General features: G+C 48.1%; 1 long non-coding RNA gene across 1 annotated transcript; it reads right to left on the bottom strand.

The window, feature by feature from the left end:
* LOC119701660 lies at positions 1-15,742 on the bottom strand. The gene is made up of 3 exons (XR_005257131.1): positions 15,722-15,742; positions 732-818; positions 1-47 (listed from the first exon to the last, which is right to left on the bottom strand). It is a non-coding gene; the product is annotated as an uncharacterized LOC119701660 (long non-coding RNA).
* Between the last annotated feature and the right edge of the window lie 244 nt (positions 15,743-15,986).

Below are 15,986 nucleotides of genomic sequence, written 5' to 3'. Positions count from 1 at the left end.
CAGAGACTGACCCCATGGAGAGCATTCAGCCACTCTGAAACCAGACCCTGTAAAACAAGTGCCACAGCTGTGCTCCCAGGCCCTGAGTCACCCATTTCCTCTTCCACTTGTGGGGCAGGTGATGCACCAGGAGTGGCACAGTTCTCCCAGCACCTCCTCAGTCATAATTTTCCTATTATTTTATGATTACTGTTTAGGACATAATCATCAGCAGACTAAGTGTAAGGGCACAGGTGAAGGGCATTCCCTTTTCACATCTTAACACCCCAGGGCTGGCACTATAAACCATGCTAAACAAAACCAAGGCTTTAAGTTTGGAGAGAAAATGAAATGCTGCCATCTTGCTCCTGGGCTACCAAAGCAAATCAAGGCCTCATCAGTCACCAAAACCAAAAGCCCCCAACCACTGCCCTTAGCCCCATCTTTTTGAGTGGTGTATTAATAGGAGATTGTTGCTAGTCTGTTTCCAAGAAAGCAGCTTCAGAGAAACCCAGGGGCTCGGCTCTGTAGTCTGGGTGTCGGGGGCTCACTTGGGTCCACAGACCAAGTTGCTCTCCTCATCTACAACTCTGCCTGCTCTGTAGGCAGAGCTCCCTTTGCCAGGGGGTCTAGGATCTTGGCCACATCTCAGAGGAGATGATTCTCACATATTCCTGGATGTGATTGTCCATTTAAGACCCCACTCCAGCCCTTGGCTCATCTCATAGAACAGTTCCCAACCAAAAATTTACCTTTCTGCATTCTTTGCTGGGAGATCCTTCCACTCCAAGCAGCATGTGAATGAATCAAGCTGGTGGGGGCAGGTCTCTGGGATCCCACTGCCAGCAAATAAAGCACAAACCGATCACTGCTGTACCAGAATTCTCCTTCAAATGAAAAACCTCAGAGAAAGGGCCAGGAATTGAACTTATCTCTGCTCTAAAGTATTAAGTGAACAAAAACATAAATACAGGCTTTGTGGCTCAAAGAAGTCAACAGAACTCCCAGGTGCACCCTTGTCAGCATCAGACACCTGCCAAGTCCCACCCTGCTCATCCCTGGCTAGTGTATTTGGTTGCTATCAGAGAAATCTAGCTCTTTATCAAGACTCATTTTACATTATTTGTTATCATTACATAGCAAGTAATCAGATTCATTATTATTGCTGTTTCTATCTTGCCAGATATGGGACTCCCACCCCCTCCCTGTGGAGACACAGCTCACTTCTAGGAAGTACTTTCCTGATGCTAAGTCTAAATTTTCCCCTTTTGCTAACGCAATCCCCATCTCCTCACAGATGTTTGGAGACAGTGATGCTTCCCCCACCTATGTCATCTTTTGGCTAAACTGGTTAGCATTGTGTTCAATCTATCTCCCCTGTCTGTCAACACCTTCAATTTCCTCCAGTTCAGATCACAATATTTGGTAAACTGTTCAAGAGAGATCCTCACTCCCCTCCTCAAGAGGAAAATCCCACTGGCATCTTTCTCTCAAGCGTAACGTAACACAGACCCCCTGCCTGACCTACAACCCACTGCTGTCCTTGGGGCTGCACTCCAAAAATTAGTGAAAGTTATTAGAAAATCAATGCCTTCTCTTATTTTTCTGTTTCTCTAAGAGTAGGACCTTGATTGCTAGAAGTTGCTGCTTACAAGCATAAACAAATTATCACAGTCCTTTTTCAGCCAGTTGGCAGGCAAGTCCATGCTGGAATCGATGAGTCCAGGACATGAAGTTTTGTGAAAGCCACAGTTGTTATCTGCTTTGCCCCTTTCTCAAATTGCCCACAACTTTGTCTCTCTTGCATGCAGGAGGGCGGGAGCTCCACACTGATCTCATCCGTCACAGATGGCAGAAGGAAGACCAGCCCATGCACTAGGGAAGGGGAAAGCAAGTCTCTATGCATTGGCAATGAGCAGCTGGCTACAAGAGAAAGCTCCCCCAGCAAAGCAGATTAACAGGCCTTATTTTCACTTGTTCTCAGTGCAACACACCAGCTCAGTCAGTCTGTAAGTCTTATTGCATTAAGTTCTTCTTCACATTCTGGTTGAGAAAAATCACAGAGATAATTGCCTAGTTCATGCAGTCACTGGTTGACATAATTCCTCATGTTTGTGCCATGTGGAGTACTGCTCACTTAATTCACATTAACTGGCTCCAGCTTTGGACTTTTACTTCCCACTCTCCCAAGGATCTTGTGACAGTGGGTGGATTGTGATAAAAAAGCAGAGCTGAGAGCAACTAAGCAATCTCTGCATGGTATCACTCCCCACTTCCAGGAAAGAGATGCTTTCTGAAGCAGCAGGCTAGAGCCAAAATGAATAAGGAATATCTTGCAGTCAAGCAAGCCTCCATTGCAGGATTTGGAAGGGGCTCTGATGAGGGCTGGTGGTCATGTTGGGTTGGTGTGGGGTATGGAGAACTGCAGAGACAGAGGAGCCACAAGGGAGAAGTAGCATGGGAGAGCTCCTGCAGAACTAAATCTCTTTTTTGCATATTCTGTGGCAGCACTAAAAGCGCCATTGCTTGTTTATCTCTTCTGGAAGTGGATTAAGCAAAACTGAAGGGTGGTATGCAGAGTTCAATGTCCTCACAGGGAGCTCGTGCAGAAGAGCTACTGCTCTCATACTCTTTGCCCTCAACACTCACTGCCACATGTGGAGGGGAGATTGCAACAGCAAGGAGAAGAATAAAAAAAGGGAAAGAACCATCCCTTTTGATGCCTGGTGGTGAGAGAAGCCATTTCCAAATAGAATAATGGGCATAGGAAGAGAGAGTATTAATTCCTCTCCATTACAGATCTGGAAAAGCCTTGTGAACATTTCCTTTCCTGCATTATTAACAGTTCTGCAGGGTGATATCATCGGGGCCTTTTCCAAAGTCAGAGTGTCTCAGACATTACAACACCAGGTTTTGGCTGCTGACACACATGACCAGCTACACCCACCCCAGTCCCCTCCCTGTAACACCCCCAAAGAGACCAGTGAACCCCACTGCCAGACTCACCAGACCTCTGTTCAGCATGTTAGCAGTCACGAGCCTCCAAGACCTCATCCCCGGACACTGTACCTATACCTAAGCAAATGCTCTCAAAAGCTGCTCAGCTAAAAATAGACTGTAATTGCTCCAAAGAGCCTAACATTCTGAGTCCCGCTGTTTTTAAGACCAAGAAAACAAGTAGCTCATGATGCTAGGCACTAGGATGCTGATAGGTAGGTTTGGAAGTAGCAAGAGGAAGGAGGAGAGCGGGTGCCTCTGAAGGATATCTCCAACCAGGCCAAGGTCAATGCAAAGGTCTGTTTCCCTAGTGCTGCAGAGCAAGTCCTGGTCAAATTAACAGCTCAAAAGTTGAAAACCTGCTCTTGGCAAAGCTACTTGCAAGCTGAAGGAAGGAGAGCAGCTTTTTCTAGTCCCCAGTAGTGATGTGCTCACATTCTGCACTCCAGAACCTCTGTTGCATGTATCTTGATAATTGCAGCTCTCCTCTAGGTATGGTGGGGCTCATGTCCAAACTAGCTCTGCACCAGCATAAAGAGGAAAAGTCTCCCCTGACATTAATGAAATTAGCTCAGAGTGTCAAATTAGGCCAAGTGAGAGCAGAATCTGGGTATGGTGGAGATTTGCAGCCACAGAGCAGCCTACCAGCAGAACAGACAAAAACAGTGTGTCAGCGAAGAGGTTTTAGTTTCAATTTGTCCAAGAGTCACAAAAAACCAGCAGTCATTAAAAATTGCCTGAGCTGGGTTCCTCAAAATAGTGGAAGTTTCGTCTAGTGCTTACCCCAAGCAGTGTGTTAGCAACGCACTCAGGGCGCCTTCTGTGGAGAGAAAAAGTGCCAAAGGCAGAAGAAAAATAAACAAACCAAATGCCTGGGCTGTTCCACTGGCCAGGACAGATGTCAGATTTGCTGTTAATAATGCTGATGGTTGACCTGCTTCCCTGCCTTCAGTCACGCCCAGGAAGGTGTGAGGAGCCCCAGAGTTGCAGACAGCATGTGCTTGAAGTGTCCCCCAGTGGGTTTGCATGACAGCCTGGCAGCTCTGCTCTACAGATGTGCTCTGTCAGTATAAAACATCCCAGGGCTGTCAGCCTGCTCCCAGCAGCCTCATCTACTCCCCCTTAAGCTTAAGAATCAGAGAATTGCAAGGCTTTCTTCTGTTTACTGTAAGGACATGTTGCCTGGATCCTTTTTGGATGGAAACTCTCTGCTACATTGCTCTCTAGCAACCTTAGTCAAGGTTCCCCAGAGTTTTTTCCAGCCCACCAGACAGTTTAGCTGCTCCAAAACAAGACTGGCTTAGTTCAAATCCAGCATTTGATCCATTGGCTCAGCTACATTCCTGCTAGGATATTGCCCTCGGTATCACCATTCTGCCTATTTAGCAAGCAGTCCACGGATGGGAAAGACAAGTGCATGCCAGAAGTTACTGAGTTCACCAAAGCAAACTAACCACAAAGGTCCCGAGCTGGCAGCCTTCCACCAGGAAGAGATCTGCTCCTAAAGCTCTGCTCTTCCATCACTCTGGCAGCTTTCTGCCACTATTGTTTCCCCCCTCTCTCTCTTCAGAGATTTATTTTAGTACTGACAGGGACACTGCAAGGACCTTTCTTTCCTTTCCCCATTCTAAGGCACTTCCTTTTCTCTCTCCCATCCTCTGTGTAGACAAGAAGGCCCATTTCCCTGCAGTGATTAATTCCTTTTGGTCTTTACAACTCAGAAGAGACTTTCTTTTACTGCTGGTTTTATCCCCCTCTGATTCAAAATGCACCTTGCATCATATAAAATAGCCCCAAGCACTTCCCATTGGGAATATGGGTAAAAACCCAGCCTGAGTCCTCACAGCAGACAGTCAGAGAAGAACATAGTGGGTAGGGGTAAAGAAAGTACATGGATACTAGTGTACAGTTCTGGCAAAAGCATCACTTCCCTACTTTAAAAGGGATGTTGACCACCGGGGAATGGAGGAGGAAGAGAGACTGCAATGGCTGAGAGCTGCACTATTTGCCCCACAGACGCTTAGCCTCTTTAGGGTCTCAAATGCTTAGAAGAAAGTGTCTTTATTCCACTGTAATCCCAGGGAGTAAACATGGACTACTCAAAAAGTCTTTAATCTCCTGAAGAAAGGAAGAACGGGAACCACAGCCGGATGCCATTGCCAGGCAACCTCTGATTAGAACTAAAACACTGCTTTGTGGAGTGCGGCTGATCAATCCGTGCACACGGTAGATTCCCTGTCTCCATTGGATTCTGCACTGAGGCTGCTTAACCTCCCAAAAGCACTGCTGGCAAGCCCATATTATTGGGTGTGGGACAGAGGAAACTACTTGAAATGAAGGGGCCAGTCTTACACAAGAGGTGAGGCTGGATGATTGCCTGTCAAACCCAGGGAGCCTGTGAATTGCCAGAGCTCTCGTTTTGCCTGTGGCATTTCTGTAAACCTGCCACTGGTGCTGGTTCAGTGCTGGCATGTGTCCTGGAAGCACACCTTCTCCAAGCTGTTCATTGTTCCAGGTCTGCCAGAGACTGAATTTGCTCCCCTGCCTCTGGCAAGAAAGTTTCAGCTTTCCTTGTATAACCTTGCAGAAACAGGGAGCATGGCAACCAGAGGGGGCTGGCTACACCCTTGAACCACAGACAAGAGGCCATGCACTCCAGATCCAGAGAGGAGGGTGGACAGTCAAGGTGACCCCAGAGTCACAGAGCACACGGCCAACTCAGCAAATCAGCTCAGATGGCACGCACTGCAGCGTGGCCCAGATGAAGGAGGAGCTCCCAAGGTATGCAAATAATCTCAAAGATCCAGTGGCAACAGTTGTACACCAGATCAACTTGCAAAACTGAGCTGCAGCCTTCCCAGAGTAATGTAGGAAGGTGCTCCATAAAGCAAAATCTATGGTTCCTGAAATTCATAAGCAGTACCCATAAGAAACTTTAGCTACTATGTAGCACCACCCTAGTCTTTGTTGACCCATAAACCTGATGCAAGGGGACAGCATATATAGACCAGGAAGTGAAGACTTCCCACAAAAAGAAGCCATGCCACCTTGAAAACTTTCCAAGAGCTGATGGGTTGCACCTAAATCCCTGCAAAGTCCCTCAGGATACAGGCAATGCTTTCAAGGTTCAAGCCTGATTAAAGAAGAGCTTAGAAAATGCAGCCAACCAAGAGAGACTTATTCTCAAGTGCATGAAGCTGCAGAGAGGTGTATCTAAATCTTCACTCATGAGCACAGACTGTCAAGATTTCTTTCCAGTATTAAGAAGCACAAGCTAGTCTAGATAAGGATCTTGGAACAGAAGAATACAGCAGGTGAGCCAGTTCCCATACTGGTGTCCCCTGCCTTTGAACGCTTCTGCGCCACGACATTGATCCTGGCTTCCTCTTCCCACCTCTCCTATCCCCAGTTCTGGCTGGTTGTGATGCATGTGTGTGCTGGCTGTGGTACTTACACACACCCCCTGTATTTACAGGGTGCCTGTACATCCCAGGACATGGTTGCCAGACCAGGGTCCAAAACAGCTGCGCTCTCCATCTTTTCCATGGCATGGCACTGAACCAGGCCTGATTCTGCTGTCCACCTGTAGAACCTCACAAAACCTGTAGAAATGTAACAATCTTGGGAATTTCTGCTCTTATCTCAAATTTGGTTGAAATTGTTCCACCTGTTCAAAAGTTGCCAGAAGGGCCCCATGGAAAACAGCATGATTACATAAACCTTGTCACCTTAGGAAACCATCCAAAACCAGCCAAGAGCCTCATACACTACATCCACAGCCCCACAGGTATCTTGCTGCAACAGGACCAGCCAAGAAGATGCCCTTTGTGCATGGAGCACAGGCAGCTGGTGCTTTGCTGCCTTTGCAACTCACTTGCACATTGTAACGTGGACAAGAAATAAACTGCTTATTAAGCAGCACCCCCAGGTTTGTCTGGTTTTGCTAATGGCGGGTGTCTATCCTCACTGAGATGATTCACGAGTTGACACTATTTTCTGTTCTCCCCTTCTGTCTCCAGCCAGAGCTCTGATATGCCTGGCTCAAAGCCAGGGTGCAGAGTGCAGGGTGAGTGTCTCTCACTTGTTTATAGCAGGGCTGGGGGATGTTTAAACGAAGGTGGAGATGGGAATCTTGGGAACTCCACAGCACACATCATTGCAGCTACAATCCTTCCTGCAGCTGACAAGTTCCACTCAGGCCAGAGTATACAAATTTCTTTATCTAAAGAAAAATCCATTGACCAGCTACTTCTGGAAATGAAGGCACTCTCAGGGATCATACTAGTTCCAAAGCAAATTTAAAAACCATAATCTTTCATGGCCTGATCTTTCAAAGTCAGGAGTCCAAATCAAAAACTACGTGTGCAGCTGCATGCTTAGTAGACACATGCAGCTGCCATGATTGCCTGCAAAAAGAAACACTTTGACAGAAGAGAGTCTCACCTCTGTGGCAAAAGCAGGTCCATGCTCAACTGCACAGCTTCAGTGCTGATGGTGTCAGAGCACAAACCCAGCTTTAAAATAAAAAATTCTCCAGTCATTAGTTTAGTAAGGAAGCCCTACAGATTATTACTAAAGCTAAAAGAATTTGTTTAGATCCATGCTGTGTTTCACTGTGAATGTTTATTTTCTTTCAGCACTTCATTCAGCTTGGACAATGACAGCAAGCTAATTAATTTCATATTTGTCCATACTTTTAAGCCTTTCTCTTTTACAGGATTTCATTACTGCAATACCAAGATTGTAAGCATGATGAGTAAAGACAAGTTTGGTTTTTTTGGAAAATGTCTAAAAGTCTTCACTTGATCACTTACTTTTTTTATCATCAAGTGATTCCAATAAGTTTGCTACTAGCTAATGACTACACTAGAGGGTCAAACTGACCTGATCATGTTTACTTACAAAAAAAAAAACAAAAAAAAAACCCCACCACAACCAAAAGCCTGAAGCCTAGCTTAGGAAAATTAAATGCTTGCAAGCAGAAAAACTCTTGGAATCAGAGGAAGAAGAATCAACTCTGACATGATACATTATTATTTTTAATGCCTTACAACTGGAATGCCAATGGTATACTTGATGCTTGGATGGGTAACAAACGCCAAGAGCCAGCAACATCACACCTATCTATGTTTGGGGTTCAAGACAACAAAGACATTCAGGGGCTCTGCAGGACTGTGTTGAAGACCCCTATAAAAAACCCCATTTGGACACCTTACAAGAGAGTCTCAAACACAGGAGTCTGGGAAACCCCCAGTCAAACAATGCACTGGAGTGCTGAAGCTCATTTTTGCAAGGGCAGTTCTGTCTGAGAGTGCAGCTAAGCACTGGTTCAGTGCTGAACTGCTTATTTTCTGGGAATGCAGCATTAAGCATAGGATCCCTCACTGGCCACAAGAACAACACACAGGACCATTTAAGAAGAGAAAGATCCTGAAAGGCAGAAGGAGCTGGGCAGCAGCACGCTCTGACTGCTGCCTGTTTCCCACACTATCACCAGCACCACTGTCAGGAGCAGGGGCACAGCAGCCTGAGTGCTGAACGTTTAGTTGAGTGCCTCGTTTAAAGGTCTTGGTTCACCTTACCAGGGATCTGGAATTGCTGGGGAACTCCTGGAGCAGAACTGGATTCCAGCCACCACATATCACCCTCAAAGTGCCAACTTGGATCAAGTAATTCCACTGGACAATTCTCTGCTACTCCTCCCTGGACCCACACTAATAATTCCCCATAAAAGCCAGTGTCCCACCTCCCCTTCCCTCCCACAGCTACCCTGTATCAATTTTATTTTCTTCTTTCTGCTTCTATCCCATATTCTGCTCCAGCTTCCCTATCTCCTATTCAGTCATTTCTACTGGTGGATAGTCCTGTTATCTATCAACACCAACCTTTTGAAAAGTAAAAGCTCCATACAGCTATATCACAAGCAACCAGAGATCCTACACTGCATCCATGCAAAACCTAGGGAGCAGCAATTGCTGCTCTCATTGCACACATCACAAGAGCTGCTCCACAAACTGGAACCAGCTGCCTCTCTGCGTATCAGCAGGCTTGGGGCTGCACTGCTGTTGTTGCACTGCACTGACCTGTGCCACTGCTCTGGCCAAATCACTCAACAGATTATCCACAACAGCCACACAGCTGGCAAGTCTTACCAAGTGATGGCACAGCAGCACCACCGTGACAGGCTGCAAGGGAGATGAAGTCAGGTAAATATGTAACAGCTGACACTGGGGATAAGTTGGAAAGAAAATCTCCCTCAGCACCACAGTGATGAGAAGCTGCTGAAGCTCTAGAAAAAAAAAAAAAAAAAAAAAAAAAAAAAAAGTTCCTTCTGACTTGCCTAAAACCCCCCTAAATCTTCCTTCTCTGCTGAAGCCTAAAATAAAGAAGAACAGGAAAGTGGGTTCCTTATAGCAGAAAGCAAGAGACAAAATTCCCCTCAGAAGAAGAGCAGTATTTTCCACACTGGTGACTGTCTTATAATGGAAAGACATCTGAGACACTTCATTAGTCACTGCCTGCAGTTTGCCCCCTTAAACTTGTCCCCAAAGCAGTAGAGACCAAAAATAAAATGAGAAAAGAGGAATCTCTCTATCTCCTCAAGAATGTGGAATTAACTGGAGTGGCAGTTTAGATACCACGCAAAGCATTTTCTTTGTATATTTTACAAGATTTTCATCTGCTATTTTCATCTGCAAATAACTCCTTTAGAACAGGAGCCAGGTCCAGAACTGCACTACTAAAAAGGCCCAGAAGTCATTTTCTTCAAACAGGTGTCTTCACTAGTCCAAATCCTGAAAATAATTTAAAGCTGCCAGTTCTCACTGGAGCTTCTCTGACAAGTTTGGAGATGTTGGTAAAGAAGCACACATGCTGAAAGCTGTGTGCTGGATATGAGTACTCAAGGTCCTACCAACTGTGCCCCTAAAGGGGACTGCAAGTCTTCACTGGCAGGGTCAACAGAGACCACTGGGAGGAGCCAGAAGAATGGAGAAAGGAGGGATGGAAGAAGGTACTGCAGTGCCAAAAATATTTCTTTGCAAATCTGACTTGTATTTAATTAAAATGTTAAGAACCAATAAGGAACAGAACAGGTATTGCCCTTTCAAATCTCTCCTGGACTCTAGTCGAGGAGATGCACATACAGCATCAACCCCTACGTGAGATAAACAAAAATGCCAAGTGAAGTGTGGGAAAAGGCTCAGTATCTTTTCTGAGCTCTGACAAAGGGCCAAATCACTATGTGAGAGTCTTCTCACATGGCATTCTGGCATGTGGTTCTTATCACTGGCATTCTGTGATTCTTACCTGTCCCACTTCAAAACCAAGGAATAAAATTGGACCTGCCCTTCCAGCGCTGGCAAAAACTGCATGTGAGAATCAGAATTGTTCAGGCTGAAGAAGACCCTTAAGATCATCGAGTCCAACTATAAACCCAAGACTGCCAAGTCCATCACTAAACCTTGTCTCTAAAAACCTCATCGACATGTCTTATAAATAGCTCCAGGGATGGTGACTCTAACATTTCCCTAAGCAGCCTGTTCCAATGCTTGACAACCTTTTCAGTGAAGAAATTTTCCTAATACCCAATGTAAATCTCCCATGGTGCAAGGTTGTTTCCTCTTGGCTTGTCACCTGTTACTTGGGAGAGGAGACTGACCTCCAGCTCGCTATGACCTCCTTTCAGGTTGTTGTAGAGAGTAAAAAGGTCTCCCTTGAGCCTCCTTTTCTCCAGGCTAAACAACCCCAGCTCCTTCAGGTGCTCCTCATAGGACTTGCGCTCCAGACCCTTCACCAGCTCTGTTGTCCTTCTCTGGATACATCAAGTATCTCGATGTCTTTCCTGTTGTGAGGGCTCCATATTTGACACAGGACTCGAGGTGTGGCCTTACCAGTGCCAAGTATGGGGAGACAATCCCTGCCCTAGTCCTGCGGGTCACACTATTTCTGACACAGGCCAGGATGCCAGTGGCCTTGACCACCTGGGCACACGCTGGCTCATGCTCAGCTGCTGATGACCAGCACACCCAGGCCCTTTTCTGCTGGGCAGCTTTCCAGCCGTTCTGCCCCCAGCCTGTAGCACTGCAGGGCTTGTTGCGGCCCAAATGCAGGACCTGGCATTTGACCTCGTCAAACCTCGTACCATCGGCCTCAGCCCATCAATCCAGCCTGTTCAGATCCCCCTTGCAGCGCCTTCCTAACCTCCAGAAAATCAACACTCCCCCAACCTGGCGCTGTCCACACACAGAGCGAAGGGGTCTTCAAGCCAGCCATGCCTGTCAGAGCAGCCACATCGCTTGGCAAGGGGAAAGCAAGGTTCCTTCACCTCTCCTGGCAATGACCCACGGCCAGCTCTTGCTCGAACATCCCTCCCTGTGACTGATGGAAGCAGAACTCGAGCCAAGCGTGCAGAGCACGCTGGCGGAGCTGAGGGGCAGCTGCCCGCCCCCTGCTTCCCCGGCTTGCGGGAGTGCAGCGGCCGGGCCGGCGGTCTCTGCCCGTGCCGGTGCCCGCAGGCCGTGTCCCGGCCGTGCCCGGCAGCCCCGGAGCGCCCGCAGCAGCCGGGCCGGGCCGGGCCGGGCCGGTGCTCCCGGGCCGCCGCCCGCGCCCTCTGCCGGCCACGCTCGCAGGAGCCCCCGCCGCCCTCACCACCACGGCCCGGGACGGCGCCTCGGCACTTGGACCCGGGAACGGGATGGGGGGCCGCCTCATTTCAGGCGCCACGACTGTACCCACGCCCTGGACACGCACAGCAGTGACCTGTTAACGCCTCCAGCCAAGCCTCCCTGCCTCCTCTCACTTCTCCCTGGGCCAGGAGCACTCTGCCCGCCGACAAATTCCTTCTGCCTGGACTCCCCCTTCAGAAGAGCAGCAGCCCCCGCTGTATCAGAGCAAAGGGCTCTGTTCTCGCAGCTGCTGCAGGTTCCTGGCTTTTGTCATCATATCTTCATTGTGGGTACTCATCAAGCCCCAAAACCAGTGTGATTTGCTAAACCGCAAGGCCTGGAGTTCACTTAAGAGCAAACATTCTTCCATCGGACCAGGTGTGTTTACTTTTGTGTGACAGCCTCCACCAGCACAAAGACCAAACCTCTACTTAGGCACCTACAATGCTCTCCGTGCTCTGCAGCCTCAAAACAGGATCCAAGGAGCTTCCGGAAAGTAAAGAGGGCAACAAACATTGGGAAGAGGGCAAGAGAAACAGTGATGAATCATTTTCGTGGTAAACTGACCCCATTAGTTGATCAGCTACAAATTTCTGGGTGGTGGGAACCTGTACAGGTGCCCAGCACTCTCCACAGCTGGCAAGTCATGGTCTCTTCAGGACAGCAAGCTGAGAGACACATTATCAGCCTCAACACAAAAAGATTTGCCATTTTCCTCACCGCCCTTCTCCCAGAGGGCAGCCTGTAATTCCCAGATGCAGCTAACAGCAGTCAGTTAGCTGGAAATGGCTAGTTGCGGTTTCAGGCTGTGAAAGATGGCACTCACTGGTAACCCTTCCCTCCCTCCCTCCATTAATAATCCTCCTCCCTCCAGTTACCAGAAAACACAGCAGTGCTGCCTTCTGCCTGCCCCTCTCTCCTCCCTCCAGGCTACTCCTTTGGAGAATTGGCTCCACAGCTGGATTGTAAAATAATCCAGCTGTTCCTATGACAACATGCTGGCAGTGGGCAGAGATGACGGCAGCACGCAGTGTTGGCCCATTCACTACCAACACCCAACTCTGTTTTGGTTTGGGAAGCATTTGTTTTTCTATGCGGGCAGCTCTGCCAAGTACATTTCTGAAGACTGGAGGGGCAGGAGGAGCCACAATCCCAGAGATGCCAAGAAAATTGCTGGCTCTGTGATTTACCCTTGTTTTGGTTTGGCTTTTTTTTGTTGTTGTTTTTGGTTTTTTTGCCCCAGCTCCATCTGATGTGAGGATAAAAAACCCTCCAGCAATCTTGCAGCTGCACACAATCTTTGCAAAACTTGATCCAGAGCCTGATTTTAAAAGCCCAGTGCAAGACTTTGCGTGTCAGGCTTGCACAGGAAAAAAAAGAAAAGCCTTGGATAGAATCAATAAGGGCCACACAGTCTTTATTTTAATATCTTGCCTGTCAGCAGAAGGTTTGCAGGGTAGAGAGAAGCAAAGGAAAAGCTTGCTCCATGTGAAGCATTATCTAAACACCTGGCTGGACTCGCCCAGGCTCTCCAGCTCTGACAGGAGCTAGCTCATGTACCAAGGGATTTGGGCAGAGGCCATTAGCAGGAGCAGAAGGACCTTCCTGTCAGGCTCAGCAAACAGAGGAGGCTCCTTAGGTACTGCAGCTATTAAACCTGCTTAGCAAAACCAACTCCTTCAGAGTTGCTGGGGTACTTCTGCATACATAGCTTGGCAACTCCCATCACAGGGCTCCCATAGGGAAGGCCAGGAATATGCCTGACATTCCTCAGGAGAGGAAGGCAATTTCTCAAGGACTATTACCCTCACAAGGAAACTCAGCACAGCAAAGTGCCCCTGCTCCGAGCATCAACAAAACTAGAGGCAGCATTTATTACTGCTTGTACTTTTCACTATGCCTCCCTTTTTATTCTGAAGGACTTGAGAACAGAATAGAGTGTAAGACAGGTGAGACTCTGTAGCTGAATAAGTGCTCAGGTAATTGCTCACCACTACAAGCACAACAGTGGCAATTTCTATTGCATGGCTGCAACCACTGCAATGGTTGTCTTACTGCAAAGACCAGAACTCACACTGCTCTGCCATCAACGTGCAAAATGTCAGCAGGTAGGGGTGAAGAAAGATGGTCCTCACTAAAAGTAAAATAATTAAAGTGGTTATGTTGTTTTTGAAGAGGGACCTCCATGGGCCTCTTTGGAGACAGGACACAAACGGCTGATCAACCCAAACAAGTGCAACAAAGGGATTGTAGCTCAAACTACTCAGGGTTAGTTCTCTGATCTGGCATGGTGAGCAGCTGGACATAGCAGATTGTTAGGTACAAGGGAAATCGAGAGATCAGATTAGCTTAAACCTATACATGTTTCCTAGATGAGAGCAAGAAAAGAAAAACAACTAGAAGCATGACTATTTCTGGAACTGCCTTAGAAACTGCAGACCCAACAGCCTCCTGCAAACCCTTCAGCTTCAGTGCCACCTGAACATCCAGCACAGTAATTACAGCAAGACACCCCTGCTAGTCCCTGTCAACTGCTCAGTATTGGGCTCTCTCACTGGCCCAAGACAGGCTTAACCCATAACCTCTCTAAGTTCTTCCTGCAGAACACAGCTCAAATAGTCAAAAAACAGTAAAATAAACAAAAGCAAGGCTCCGTCCCTGACTAGCACAGCCTGTGCTGTCCAAGCCCCTTGTGTGGTGTGCTTTAGTTCTTAGCACTTCCCACAAGTGCCAGATCCCAGCCCCACAGCCCCTGCCAGATCCAACTTTACAGTCTCTCTGACTTTTTACTATTTCCTAGGGCAAAATCTGATAAGAGGTTGCCAGGCCCCTGGTCTGTATGGTGTTTACAGGAACAGACCACTCTATCCAAAGCTTCATTAGATAAACTAGACTCAATATCAGCACATGTTCATCTTTGAGAGGATTAAGAACAAGATTCATCAAAAGGTATTTCAATTATCAGACTGCACAGCAGATACACAGCAAGGCAAAGGACTCTGAGAACAAGTCTGGCCATGTACCAACAACCTGTCCATCCCATGAAAAGTCTACCTGCCTACTTGGTCCCGCCCAGGTCCCTTGTGAGGCTTGGCAGTCATGGGAAAGCAGACTGGTGAGAGGAAGGAGGGCAGCCTGAGAGCGCTGTCAGTGCAGATGGGAGATGGGATCAGGTGAGTGACTAGGAGAGGGGTTTTGCAGAAAGGACTAGAGGGTCCTGGCAAAGCAGGCTGCTGCACTGGAGATGGAGCATCAGCTCTTTGGTTCTCATTGAGCCAATAACTGACTTCAGCTAAGCTCGCATAGCCACCTACCCCAACACTAAGCTTAGAGACAAATTAGTGAGGCACATATTTGCCTCATGAATAATGAGGTGGGTTGGAAGATATCTGGATCATCACACTCAAAGTCGTCAGCAGTACAAAGCCCAAGTGACAACCAGTGGACTCTAGTGGCATCTCTTAAAGGCTCTGTGATGCCCTTAGTAACATCCCGAATGGTGTGACAAAGCTTGCAAACAGTGAATTAGTGCACAACACCAAATCAGGGGTAGTGTCTGACATGCTTAGAGAGCAGTGCTACCACTTGGAGGAATCCAAATAGGCTGGAGGAATAGCTAACAATTTCATTAAAAAAAAATCAAATGCAGCTCCCTCACCTGGGAGAGAACGCCCTAAAACAGTACTGGGTGCCACCTGGCTGAGGAGCCATCTCACTGAAAGAGTGTTTGGCATTTGCTAAAAGTTTGGCAAAGCAGCAAGGAAATTCTAACTCTTCAGAACATGTCCCCAGGATCCTGACTGTTTACCATAAGACTGATCAAACGCTAGATCAACTCGCCCTGAAATGTTGTAGAAACCCCGTTCCCAGGGATATCCGAAATCCAACTGGACAACACAGTGAGCAGCACGCTCTCGTTGGACCTGCTTTCAACCGGTGGCTGGAGCAGAGATCTCTGGGGTCGGAGCACCCTGAATCAATATTCCTCAGCCGCGACTAGTCGCCTCTGCTTTCCTCCCCCGTGCTCACCTTCCCGGAGACCAGCAGGGAGCAGTGAAAGGCGAGGAATGAAGACTTACCCACCCGACCAGCAGCATTCCTGCAAGGCTGCAGAAGCATGCCGGGACCGCCCAGCGCTGAAGTTCTGAATGCCCAGCCCAGGGAAGCGGGAAAGGGCCCCGGCCAGCCACGGGCCAAGAAAGGGCATTGCGGGATGCGCGCCCCGGGCACGGGCACGGCCGGGAGCGGGGAGCGGGGAGCGCGGAGCGCGGAGCCGAGCAGACGGCCGGGAGCGCGGCTGGCGACTCTCTCGGGGACCTGGCCAAGGGACGCAGGGTCCGGGGT

This window comes from Motacilla alba, chromosome 5, assembly GCF_015832195.1.
Source record: "Motacilla alba alba isolate MOTALB_02 chromosome 5, Motacilla_alba_V1.0_pri, whole genome shotgun sequence".
Taxonomy (NCBI): Eukaryota; Metazoa; Chordata; class Aves; order Passeriformes; family Motacillidae; genus Motacilla; species Motacilla alba.
This window is presented reverse-complemented; position numbering and strand designations above follow the sequence as displayed.